At 38.8% G+C, this 14,023-nt stretch overlaps 1 long non-coding RNA gene across 1 annotated transcript in view; it reads left to right on the top strand.

Annotated features, from left to right (window-relative positions):
• The window catches only part of LOC139594949 (uncharacterized), a 130,118-nt gene that overhangs the window by 11,549 nt on the left and 104,546 nt on the right, over positions 1-14,023 (top strand). The window contains exons 5-6 of the long non-coding RNA XR_011680797.1: positions 5,737-5,918; positions 9,089-11,326. This is a non-coding gene — a long non-coding RNA (uncharacterized lncRNA). The remainder of the gene's footprint in view (positions 1-5,736; positions 5,919-9,088; positions 11,327-14,023) is intronic.

Genomic DNA, 14,023 nt, shown 5'->3' with positions numbered 1-14,023 from the left:
AGTCTTTCAGATACTCTTACTAAACCAAACATGTCCACAGAATTTTGCTAGATTCTATTTTCAAAATTACTTATGTTAGGGGACTAATTCACAGTTCTGAAAGCAGCTTGGATGCTTAGTACATTAGATCTCACTGACCTTCAAAGGGACATCTAAGCATTTATGGTCAGATACTGAATGTAAGAGGAGCCTGGTAGGATTCTTTTTATAGTGTTTCATCACCTCAGTCCCTTTGAAATCACTTAAAACATTTTTCTTCAATTTAAAAAATGGGGCATGGATCTAAATCATATGTGTACTTAAGAAAATATTACCTGTAATTTATTTAAATTTTGTGGATACTCCAGGAAAAAGGTGTGTTGTGGATGCAGTGTGTTAGTAGGAAATGTGTGCTATGAATTTTGGGACGAATCTTGGGGTTTTGCCATTGATGTGTCATTTTTAGTCATTTCTTGCTGAGCTGTATCATTAGAAATCTGAGTCACATGGGCCATGTTTAAATTACATATCAGATGACCCAAGTGTTTAAGGCAAACTGTTGTAATTCAGCATCACTTTAAGCAATTTATGCCACTGAAGATCAACCCCCTTTAAAGTCCTGCATCTTCCTGAGTGGAATTATTTCACCTACTCAAGTTTTTTTTTTTTTTACATCTCATTTTAGTCAGGACCCCCTACCTTCCCAACCATGGCTTATCTGACTGGCTTGTGGCACTGATGCAATTACTGTCTTCATATACACTCTACTTTTAGTCTTAAAAAAATAGAAAAATTTCACCTGAAACACAAGCACACCTGTTTTAGATAGTGTGTGAAAATCCTGAAGAAGAAAATCTCCAGGGACAAAACAGAACTTTGCTGAGGGGTGAGCAAAATGTTAGTCAGTTATGATAATACAGTATCCTATCATGTAATAAAATATCACACAATATAATGTTTTTTTTCTATTTTTTAGTGTCATTTTTATTTGCTGAACAATTAATAGGTTTTCAAACAGATTAGGTTTTCTAACAGCTTTGCTTCTTATTTTTTTTCATACTTCCATACATTTTCCTGCAGTCATTCCCTTTCCCTTCCATCCTCATGGCCAGAGAACTGTGCTATGACATGTGCTGAAAAATGTTTACTTAGGTGATTAAAAGTCACATTCAAAGTTATTGATTACTCATCCAGTGACTTCTTGCCAGACCACTATATTTATGCCAAACTGTGTTATCAGACTCTCTGCTAGCACAGCTTTAGTGCAGTGGCTTTTCATCAGTTCTGCTTAAAATACATTGAAAAACATTTTCCAGAAGCCATGCCTGTGATGTCGAGTGCAGGCTTTGCAGCTGTCTCTGTACTTCTTAGAAAGGTGAAAAAGTAATGACTTAACACTCTGTACCACCCAAGTCTGATTTTTTTTGTCTAAGGTCACCTTATCTTTGTAGATCTTTGAAAATGATCATGAATATTTATGATGGCATCAAAAAATCAAGCAGCTGCAAATTGTTTACAACATTTTTAAGAATGTGAAACCAGCTTCTACTATAAATCAAATACATCTGCTAGAACTGGATGAAAATTGAAAGCTCTTTGGTTCCATCCTATCCTCTTATGTACCTGAGAGCTGAAAAATCATCGGTAGCATGATTCCAAAACACTAATGTGGGCTGTATAGATAAAAGGTAAAACCTGAAGTAAAGTATCAAATTAATCATTCTAAAGATAGCACATGAAAGTATTTTAATGAAATATTAATCTGAAGTGGATGCCATAAAAGTTTGTGGAAACTTTCAAAATGTTGAATCACAGTCTGTCTAAAATTTTATCTCATTGTGTTTTTTCCCTGCCTTTAGAAAAATACCTTCTTCCACCACCCAGCAGTTCAGATGTGCATATTTGAAAAAAGTGCACATTAAAAATGTACATAATATTGTCTTCAAATATTTGTTGGATTTTTTTTCTACAGAACCATGATTTACAATCTGCTACAAATTTAATAGCTAGATGGAGAAATAGGCAGAAGTAAACAATTTTAAATCTTGGTGCTGCTGCCAAATTGGTATTTAGATGACATTTATTGTATGAAAACATCAAAATATTTGGTTTAGTTCAAACTGGAGGAATAATGTGTGCTTTAAATGAGGCACACTATTTGCCTAAAAATTATCTTGAATGAAAAGGAATACTGTTTAGTCCCCAGGACTACAATTTTCAAACTTGTTCTTGCCAAGTGCTGCCACCAGAGCCGTGGTGACAGCAGCCTCAGCCTGCAGCTCTGCACAGGCTCACATGTCAGGGAGCAGACCCTTGCATATCACTTGTGGTATGTGGATTGCAGCTTGGGAGTGCTGTGTTGAAGCTCTTAATCCATTAAAATGCAACTGTGCTAATAAGCAATCCGATTTAGGGACTACAGTGTCATTTTACCTCTCTTTGGGAGGTTTCATATTTTCTGTATTTGCTTTCTCCGTTTCTCCCTACCCATTAAATGCTACTTGCACTGTCCCTTGGTTTTTCACTGAAATAGTTTTGCCTTGGAAAGCATGTGGGATTTTAGGGTCTTCCCTGTTTCATGTTTTAAGAATAATTCAGCGACCTTTGTATGCTCAGAGGTGCCTGTCCACTTTGCAAGAGGATCTTTGTTGTCTGCCATAGATATAGTTCAGTCCATTCAAGAAGTGGAACAATAAACTCCATTTCTTTTCCTGCTGCCCAGTGTTACAGTCACAGACCCTCCATCCCTGAGCAGCATTGCATTACAATTCAAGTAAACCTCCTTCAACCAGCATGCAAGCCTTCATCAGAGGGCAGAACGCTAGTCTGAGAGGATAATAACTGAGACATTCTTTTAATAAGGACCATTTTTAAATGTTAAGAATGACTTGTTTTAATTGAAGGAGAGGAAAGGAACTCCTACCAAGAGTCAAAGAGATCCCCCAGAGCTCTCTGAAGTCTTCAAATTGTCTTGTATAGAAATGCCTGAGTATCAGAAATGAACGAAGGTTAAAAAATCTTTCCAGCCATCTCACTGTAAAGTTCATCTGAGGAGGTTATTTTATTCAACCGTTAAAAATTTTGCTTTAGTTTAAAATGAGATACCTGACCACTCTATTTACTGAAGGCAAATCATGAGACTCATTTCATAGACCCAACTTTTGCTGAGTTTGTGTAAGCAGGGATGCAGAATAATTACCATTCATCCATTCTTTTCAATCTCCTATACAATATCCACCTGTTCTGTCAGACAGCAGGAATGTTTGCCACAAATACAGACTACTGCAGTGACAGCAGCAGGTGTATGGCAGCAACAACTAATCAAATCAGCTGAATTGGAGGTGTGAACCACATTGCACTTCTGTGCAGTGAAAATGAGCAGAAAGGACAGAGCTAAACAGTGGGGAATTTTTGTTTTGTTTTATTTTTAAGATCTTGCTTTTAAATTTTAGGCAGTGCAACTGCTAAGTGCAAGAAGAAATAATGAGGACTTGAAAAGAAAATGACACTCCATCCTTCCTGCAAAGGACAGGCAGAGTGACATAGGTATAAGAGACACCCATTGTAATCACTCTCAAAAAGCAAGGCATGGGTTTTGATTTTCCTAAAGAAGCAAATGCAAAAGAACTCTTGTCTGTACCATATGACTCATGATGCTTCTTTACCAGGCTTAAAGAGAATTGAACTTGAGTAATAGCACCATTAGAGCTCTTTACCAGGAGCTAGTTCCTGCGGTTTCACTGGGTCCAGCTGCTGATGACTCACAGAGGAAGTGGCAGAGATTAGGTGCACAGGGAAAAAATCAGAACAGCTCAGAAATAAAGCAAATCAACCAAGCATTACCTTTTGTGCACAACAGAACAATGGCTTAACAACTAAAGTTCAAAATGATCTGTCTTATTCCCCTCATTTGTGCTATTCCTGTTGGAAGGACCACCAGGAAACATGTGAACCACTGTGGAATACACACTGTAATCCATGGAACATCTCAATTAATATTCCCTCTTGACTACAGCTAGAACAATACATAGCATCAAGAAGTTTAATCTCCGGCAATAATGCCTTTTGTAAGATCAAGAGGTCTTTCCCTTGAATTAAGGTTTAAATGAGGATTTTGAAAATTAGATATTGTGCATGGTGTCTAGTGGTGGCTACAGGTTCCATAGCTAGGTAAAATGCAAAGACACAGTCTGGTTTTTATTATAAATATGGTTGTTAGTAGTTTCTCCTTTGTAAATTGACATTGGTGTCCTGTAGAGGAGAATTGCTTCCTCCAAAAGGCTTTGTTACAAACAAATATATCCAAGATTATATAAAATTTAATCATTGTCTCTGGTATTCGGTTTTGTGCTACAAAAAAAGTATGTCCCCGGCAGAAAAAAGTTAAAATATCTAACTTAAAAGGGAAGGTACAGGAGGGAATTTTCTGGATCTTGTTTAAATTGCTATTATACAGTAGTGGTGCTGCTGTTAGATCACATCACTACAGTCTTACATACATAGCTCAGGGGATGTTTTCTTCTTGGAAATTCCAAACAGTTTAAGCTCTAAACCGCTTGGGGAGGACAACTATTTTGACTAGATTTTACCAGTTCTTTAAAAAATTGTTTTGAAAATTAGTATTATGTACTAAGAGCACCCTAGAAAAAAAATATTACTGATTTTGCTAGATCAGCGATTTATCCTTTGTTTTTAAAAATAAATTAGAATGGAAAATTTCACCCACATTCTACTTCTTATTTTCCGTAAGAATTTCAGAGGCAAGATCAGTTAGTAATTATTCAGAGATGCATTTTATAAACATTTGCTGTAGTGATTAATGTACAACAATTCACAGCCACCTCTTGAGATTATCAAGTAATGCCCTTTACTTTACATGTTTACCATCAGCTGACATTTCAAACCCCACAAGGTGACTCTGTGACATTGGTGCATGGCCTCTGCCACACAGGGTTTTGAAAAGGCCCACGCTACCCTGAGCTTCAGGTGCGCTCCAGCTTATGCAATAAGCACTTGAAAAAATATTGCCAATAAAACAGATGCTTCTCCCGGTGTTTTCCTGCGTGGAAACCAAATATGAATTCTCTCCATGGCCTCTGTTCTCCCCAGTGCCATGGCTGCATTGTGTGCAGTGAGCAATAAAGGCAGCATTTGGGATAATGACGGCTGTGCTGTGCCGTGCATGGGGAGGTGCCAAGTCTGCAGCACATGGGGTGCCCGGGGGTGTGTGGGGTGCTGCTCACCTGGGGCACCAGGGGCCCTGGGGAGAGCTGCACCAGCTGTCCTGGAAGGCATGGAATTCCTCTTCCCTGAATGCAGCCACATGGCCTTCATGCACTGCAAGAGCGCATGGATGGATCAGGTCCGTTCATTTACTTTTCTCTCTTAAAAGTCCATTATTTCTGTTTAAATATTTTCAGTCATGTCATCCACATTGACTCTTTGGCACATAGGTGAAGATGAAAGAGATGAAGCCTTATTCCTATCAATGCCATAAATATAGATTGAGGGGGGAGGGGAAGTGAAATGGAGTTAATATGCATTAGAAATTGTTTCTTTGATACTGTTATGCTATCCCTTTAAGATATGCTAATATGAACTTCTGTCAATACAACATCATTTAGTTGGTTTTCATCTGGACCTTAGAGCACAACAAAATTATTAGTACATAAATCTCTACTAATTTACTCTAGATTATGATTCTTTCATCAACATGCACATATAAATTATATCATTAATCATAATGATTTCTTTCAGTATTCATATGTAGTTTCTTGGGAATCCCACTGTAATTCAGCATGAATTAATGTCCACTTATTGGAAAGCACTACCTACACGGATATTTCTAGGGGAAAAAACCAACAACTGTGATGCATCTTAAACTACAGCCTAAATGACCGGGGTGCTGGTAAACAGCCACCAAAGGAGCATCGCCACAGGTAAAGGAAAGTTGTCTTAAAAGCAGTTTGTTCCAAAGCTCATTAGGCCAGATGGCAGCCTGTCTTCCAGGAGCACGTAGAGCACTTCTGAGGGAATGGGGGGACTTCTCTCTTCTTCACCCTGCCCTGGGGAAGAGCAGTGTGAATACGCAGAGTGAGGGGAGAGCTGGAGCAGGGGGGCATTGCTGGGCGCTGGAGGAGGCAGTGCAAAACCATCTGCTGCACTTTTTTGACAGGGCAGAAGCAATCACAACAACTCCATCAGTCTTAACAGGTAACACTTTCTAATTGGCCTCAATGATAAATTTTGTGGAGAGAAGCAGCAATATTCAACCACTTTCCTGCAGAGTGGATTTTATCCATGAATTTCATGCTCTGAAGGCCAGCAATCTATGGCTGGCCCATGGATTGAAGAGGTCAAGGACCTGTGGGTGAGATGCCTTGGCCTCAGTTTCCCTCACCAAAGAAATGCAGCTGCCTCCTTGAGAAGTGCTGTGCCCTTTCTGGAGGTGAAGTAGGATACTACTTAATCTAGCTATCAAATATATAAATGGAACATACATATATACATATGCATGCTTCATAAGTGAGACAGTGAGGGGGAAAAAAAGGAACTTCTGACTATAACAAAAGATTCATTAGGAAAAATGAACTAATCAGTGCTCTCCAAGGAGAAATTCATTCTGTTTAGGAGGCCGTACCCTCTGCTGCTACACATACTTAATATAATTTATATTATTATTTAAATCACTGCGTAAATTTTAGATACTTTTAAAAATCAAGTTAATGGACCATACTTTACTGCTTAGCATCATTTATATCAAGAATTAGTGTCTGTGGAGATAATATACGCTAACACAGAGGAGAAAACACAAACAAGCAAATATCATAAAATTCATCTGTAGCATGGGCTTAAAATACAGCTGCAGAAATGAGCCCTTGGAAGAGTTGTGTGTTGTGTGGTACAGACTTTCCTTTGAGCTGTGTGCATCCCTGTGTACAAGATACTCTTGAACCACTTACCACCACATAGGGGGCCCAGCCTTGCACCAAGCTGTCATGGCAGAATATTTATCCTACTGGGAAATGCCTCCCTCTCCTCACTTGAGATGCAAAGAAAGACAAGAATCCAGCATGGCTTTCCTGTAGCCATAAAACGAAGTGGAGATGGCAAATTAAGGAATTCTTGGGGAGAGCACAGGCACCTATAAAAACTGCTTAGGAGCTGAAGAGAAAGGCTGAGGCACTTTAAATAGACACAGCCTAGAAACAAAGAAAGATGGAAATAGAGGAAGATAATGGGAACCTGAAAGAGTGAGAGGATCCTGGCAGCTGAGATAAATCCAGGGCCTTCTGCTGTGGGCTTATTAAAAGACAGAATATATTCCCTAAAATGTCTTACCTGTACCAGGCAATAAAACAGCTGTGCATCATTGCTTCCTTCAGGATAGCTGTGCTGTATTTCATTCTTCTTTTTTTTTTAACAAGGAGCCCAGTTTCTCAAGCTTTGACATAAAGTCTTTCAGAGCCCTGGATCCCTGTCAATGTCACGCTGAAGCTCAAGTGACTGAAGCAATCCATCGTGCTGCCACAGGAGAGTGGTGCAGAATGGGACAGCCAAGGGGATGCAGGGGGCACAGGGGAGGAGAGGGACAGACCCTGGGAGGTGGGCAGCACCTGGGAGGGGAACGCAGGTAGTGCAAAGGGCTGCTGGTAGCACTTCCTATTTCATAGAATCATAATATGGTTTAGGTTAGAAAGAATCTTAAACATCGTCTAGTTCCAACCCCTTAGCCAGGGTCAGGGACACCGTCCACATCTCATGTTTTATGTTGCTTCTGACAAATAGAAACCTATGTAAAGAGAGAGTGATATCATCCTTGGAGTGGGGAGAAAAAATCCCCACAGCTGAGTCCAGGAGTTGTGAGCGGGGGAACTTTGAAGGTAAAGGGTGAAGCAGAGACAGCACCTCTTGTCTCACTGGAGAAAGTGTCACTTATCCATCAATGAAGCTTCCATTTCTGTGGGGAGGGTAGAAAATTTCCACAGATTAAAGCATTACTTTCTGATTAACTAATTATGTACAATTTCATTAAATATGGTCATCCAATAAAAAACAGTTTGGAGCTGAGAATGTTTTTCTTTTGCTCCTCATATCTCAGGCCTAAATTCATCCATATTTCATATTCCCTCATTTACAGTCTGCTTTCTTCCTGCCTGACTTGTTACCTTTCTACTCAGTGAAAGTTGTGGGGTTTATCCATCTAGCAAATGAAACTCAAGGCATAAATTCTTTGTTGTAGCCAAGACGAAAAAGTAAGCTTTTATTAACAGAGATTAACTTGGGCCTCTGACATCTTACAGCAGGCCCTGACGAAGTAGATGTAGTCAAAATTTAATTTTGAACACAGAGATCAAAATTCATAGGCTGCACATCATGACATTCTCTTTGAACTGGCTAGAATTATGTTCTGCCAAGGGAACAGTGAGAAAAGCTGCTTGCCATTGTGAAGATTTATTCCAACTTAAGGTTGGTTTCTTTGAGAAGTGCAAGTAATTTTTTATAAAGATGTGTATTTCCTTGCAGTTTGGAACCCCAAAAGCCTCTTAATTCTTGAATGTGATGTTGGACAGTTTTTTTCTTTCAAAAAAACTCCCAACAATTCTTTTGGTCAGCTCATTTAATATAGCAATAATTGTTTAAACAAGTGCTGTACCTAAATGATGAGTTGCTGCCCCAGTGGCTGCCTGCATTTCTGGGTCACCTGGCAGTTCTGTATGAGCATTTTCATTGCCTATACACAAATAATTTTCTTTCCTGATGAATTCACAAGCTGCTGCCTCAGAGTCTCCCCATGTATCATCTGTGTGTTACCCAGTGTCTGAAGCTAAGTGGGTAGATTGCTCACAGCAGTGCATTTCATCCACGTCCTTTGGTTTGGGGTGCGGTGTGCACTTCCAGCTGTCCCGGGGCACCTCCATTACCCGGGCTCGGGGCAGAGCAAATAGCATTCTGGCCTCAGTCCTCCAGCACTAGATTAGTGACAGCAGTAGGCAGACAACTTTTGTCCCCAGGGAATATTAGAAATCTAGAGCTAGAAATAGATGGATTAACTGAAATGCAACCCAACCTCTGATCTACATTATTGTCTCTCTTCTTTATCTCACAGGGGAAGCAGAGATAAAGAGTGATAGACACTGATAATGATGGAAGTCCGCGATAATACACCGAAGTGATAAACTTCTTTGTGGCCCTCATTGTGCCCAGTTGTCTTCAGCTGGTTATGAGCTCTAGCCTCAAGCTATTTACACCATGATCAGGCTAGTAATTAGCAAAATGTTTAATATAATATAGAAGCAATTAGGAGGTGATAACATGCAATTAAGATGTGTTTTCAGATTAAAGATTTTATAGTGCTCTCTTTCTTGAAAAGATAAAGTGCCTATCTCAAAATGTCAAACTGCAGTGATTTAATCTGAGTTATTTTCAATTAATATGCATGTATTCTTGCGATGTGTTCACCGTTGTTATTGACATTGATAAATTAAGCTCATCCCAGCAGAATTTATCCTTGAGTCGCTCTATATTTCCTGAATGTCAGTTCTGTATTCGTATTTTTTTTATGCCTACAAGCTGTGCACGATCTAACTCTAAGTCCCTTGATTCATCCCTGGGATTACAGTAATGTGTCAGTCTGAGTGGAACAATAATCTGAAAGGGCATTGTTATAAATAGTGTGTTAGAATATAATTGTTTGTCATGTCGTTTCTCCCCTTTAAATCCCTCTGAGTCCTGTTTAAGTAATTTAGACAGCTAGAATGACAAGAGTCTTGAGACTTCACTTATAGAGTTGTCCAACCAGTCTTCAGCCTACCCAGTCTTTTGAGACTGTCTCATCTGCAAAGTAGGAAGTGCAAAGAACAGATGAGTTCCGACTACACTGCAGATTTGTTATGAGATTTTGTTCAGGCCATTTATAGAACAATGTAAATGCTACTGATACTAATTTTTCCCTGGCTAGTCAATGAAAATTCTTAGACAATAGAAATTAGGGTGTTTCCTATCATCATTCAGGAAGTTAAAATCCTAAGGATGCTTTTTGATTCCTAATTATAAAAATAGTATTAAAAAAAAAAAAACATGACACAGGAAAGACAGGCTTTTATTATTGTTTTTAATGGTGCCAGCTTTTTAGCAAAAGTAATAACACTTCCAAGGAAAAAATTGCTAGAAGTGAGTGTCCTATTAGATCATGTTGTCCAGTTCCTGAATCATGCAGGATAGCTCTTTTTAGTGCATATTTCTGCTGTTTAATTGTCTCTAGATTTTTCCAGACATGCAATGAAGCACCCAAACATCAGAGGATTTGCACATAGCATGTATCAGAAAGGTTTTTCTCAGTTTAACAAGTATTTCCTCTCCTGTTTCTGCTAAGTATTTTCCCCATAGCTAATGCTAACAGTTTTCAAATATTTTAGTTTATGTCTCTTCTCTTGCTCGTTCTAGGGTCCACTCAATGATATTTTGTTCATATGTGGTTGCAAAAGGCAAGTTAGCTGACAGTCATTGCGAAGCATTGGCTTTGTGTCATCCAACTGTGATTAAACTCTTTTGAGACCATGGGTTTAGCAAAGTAAGATGATATAACTCATCACAGCTTATGCTGACTGGCCAGTCACTGTTGTCATTTAGTGAAGGAACCCAGTTCTTCAGAGGGCTGCTTGAACACATTGAAATGTTGCTGTTAGATAATCCCTGACTCACTGTTGGTCAAACTAGGTGTGTTTGATTCTTGCCTATAAATAAGCATCTGCAATATTCTTCATTAATTCTGAGAACCAACTTCCAGCCTCTCAGTGTCTCTCAGGTAAGTCACAAGGGATGTAGAATAAAATGCAGCTCCAGGTCTGTGAGTACCTGGGTGTCCTGTCCTTCAGCTCACCTTCACAGAATTTTTAAAAGACAAGCAAAGAAAAAACAATATAATAAAAGGAAGCTGCCAAAAAGCTGTAGAGGTGTCATCTGGCATGACTGTTCATTATACAGAAAAAGTTATTGACTTTTACATATATATATGATCTGAGAAAAAGTTATGTGAAGACTTGAAAAAAAATACTTTTTATTGCCAAAAGGAAAAAGCAAATTATTAAGAACCACTGCTGAAATTTATTGGTGAGTAGGTAAACATCTCACTGTACCTGAGTCAATGGGGAAGATTAGCTTTTCTCAGCTGATTAACTTATCTGTACTAAAGGCAGATGAAAAGCAGTGACAGTGTAGCTGGCAAGTCCTAACAGCCTGGTTTTTTTTCTTGGATCAGCACCAGAGGTATGACCAGTTACGTCCTGTCTACACAGAAAGCCATGAACAACAAAGGATTATGGTATTTCCTTCTCCTGGTCCATGGGTAAGTCTGTGGGAGTAGCTTAGCTCAGGGGACCATGGCTGGGACTTGCTGGATCCATCATCCAGAAGGGATGCAGCAGTGTGTGGCAGGTGGGGCCTGCAACACCTGGACAGGTGTCCCAGCCTGTCCCAGCTGGGTGCTTCAGCCAGTCTGATCCTGCAGTGGGCCACCTGCACTCCAGCATGTGAGATTTTGGGGGGGATCCTTGCAAGTTGACCAGGCAATGCATGGAGATCAGTGGAGCAGCCACTGCCACCTTTTCAAATATCACCCCATCATGTTCATCCTGGAGCACAGGAAAGCCTCTGGTTTTCCATGCTGCCTCCCTAACCAAGTAGTAGTCCAAAGATAAGTAAGGTTGGAAAAGTACAGGATCAGATTAAAAGTTTCTATCACTGACTATTTAATACATAAACAAATATGGAAGCCACAGAAATGTGTAAATGACATTGGGATATGCACTGAGAGAGGTAGTTCTGTGCTGGATTTGCCTTCAGGTACAGTTATAAGATTATTTTTACAGTATATCTTTGTTTAATAATTTTCTTTACAGGCAATCCATTAATGTCATATACAAAGCTTACTGAATTATGCCACTTCATGTTTAATAATAAATAATATTTCCAGGAGCCATTATGAATCTAAGTATGGTTATAGTAAGGATATCCAATAGCTACTTAAACTTACACAAATATCCATTTTTCAGACTTGCAGACTTGATTATAATGTAACCTAGCTATGTATCAGTTTTAGCTATGCTTCTAACAAGTTCTTTTGCATTTTACTAAAAACAATGTGCATTACAAAATATTCTGAAATTGTGCTTGTGGTCCTTATATTATTCTCTCACAGGAGAGAAAGTGGCATTTAAAATAATGTTGCAAATGGTGCTAAAGTGAATTTTGATTGCTGTTTCTCTGGGTTAATTTCTGCATTATTCAGAGATTACTACAGAGATTAATAGATTTCTACATTACTCTGAATTCAGAATCAGGCCCAATATTCCATGCAAATGGTCTTTCCTGTGTGATGTAACAGGAAAGTGAAAAATTTTCACTCAATCAACAGTGTCAGCCAGTAAACGAAAAGGCACTGTTCTTTTTTCTTGTGTTTGTTTCTCTGTTTTCACATTTATATAATACACATTTAGGAAAAAAGAGGAAAACAGATTTTAGCGGCGCTACCTTTGAACCTTAGAGTTGCTTTCCAACACTTATTGCAGTACTAACAAGCCACAGGTGTACACTACAGGAGCGGGTGAAAATGTAATTGAGGGGTATGATGACAGTTAATTGTCCATAATGTATTTATCCCAAGATGCACTTATGCATCTGTTATATATTTAGGTATTTGTTACTAGTAGCTTTGGTGATACTTAAGCAGAGGGGCATCTATATCTAAAAGACAATAAAAAAGGAAAATGCTATCAAGGGGCTCTAAAGTGGTGAGACAAAGAAAGTTCTTCTCTTTTTCACTGTCTCTGAAATGAATAGGTCTATTTATTTCAATGGGATTTTTTTTTCCACATATGCCATATTAAGGTTTGAGTACAAAAATCTTGACTCCTGTTTCTGGATGTACTACAGAACTGAATCGCTTGATTACCTGTAGGCATTTTAGTAGTGATGTATTTTGATATTTGCCTTTCTAATATAGTTTCTTCTCTGTTTCAGCTTTTTGTTGTTATAAAACAGCTTTGCACAATAGGCTAAAGTAGTGTCTATTCACCCATTGACACATAGAGGATTTATGTGTGGGAGTAACCCACAAACTTCCCCTCCTCTTTATTGCCTCCCTCCATGCATGCCTTGAGAATAGATGTGATAATTAGTAACTACTTTTATCTATATTTGTATGCCATCCAGACATTTGAGAACAACAAGTCACTGTATTGAAGTGGTCCTGAATTCAAATTGCAGTGATAGAGCTTGGATGACATTGGAGGATTATACATTTTTGGGGCCTACTTCTGCTCTCTATGAAGTCAACAGCAAAACTGTCACAAGGGTCAGCAGTGAGGGGAACTGGGACACAAAAAAAAGAGGTTATTCTTTTGGGGCTTTTTCAGCAGGAGTCAAATAGCTGAAATCAAACCACATATCTTTAAAATATGGCATAGATTGGACTAAGAACTAAATCATTTTAGAGAAGTGAATAGTATCAGGACACTCAGTGAGTAGCTGATTCTTGCAAAGGTTATGAGGTAAATGGAGAAGCTGTATGAGGGGGCAGCTTGTCCCACATCAGGTGGGAGCACCAAGATCCCAACCCAAATTTCTTAGAAAAGTTGACCTTTCAATCAGTCTATCTTTCTTGCCATGAAACAGGCTCTGCATTTAGGTTTGTTTGCACAGGCTCCCATTAAGTTTAACAGTATTTTATAAAGGGGGGACAGTAGTCCCCATAAATTGGGGCCTATATAACCACATTATCTTAAAAGACCAGAGCTCAGTTCATATCAGAAGCTGTTTGGTCATGTGAAACTGCCTAACATTAGCATCTTAGAAATATTATCTGAAGTTGCTGAAAACTGATATTAACCTGCTGCATGCTTGGAGTGTTCTGATAAAATGCAGTTGCTGTGGTAATTGTTATACTATGTTCAGAAAAGTGCCAAGAATATAATTGCTTGCAAAATGACTGTGCAGTTCAGCTTTAATCTACATGGCAAAATTGTTTACTAAAATAAAAAAAAAA

This window comes from Agelaius tricolor, unplaced genomic scaffold, assembly GCF_023055355.1.
Source record: "Agelaius tricolor isolate 1412-34295 unplaced genomic scaffold, bAgeTri1.0.p SCAF_12, whole genome shotgun sequence".
NCBI classification, from domain to species: Eukaryota; Metazoa; Chordata; class Aves; order Passeriformes; family Icteridae; genus Agelaius; species Agelaius tricolor.
The sequence above is the reverse complement of the archived record's forward strand: the minus strand, read 5'-3'. Positions and strand labels throughout refer to the sequence as shown.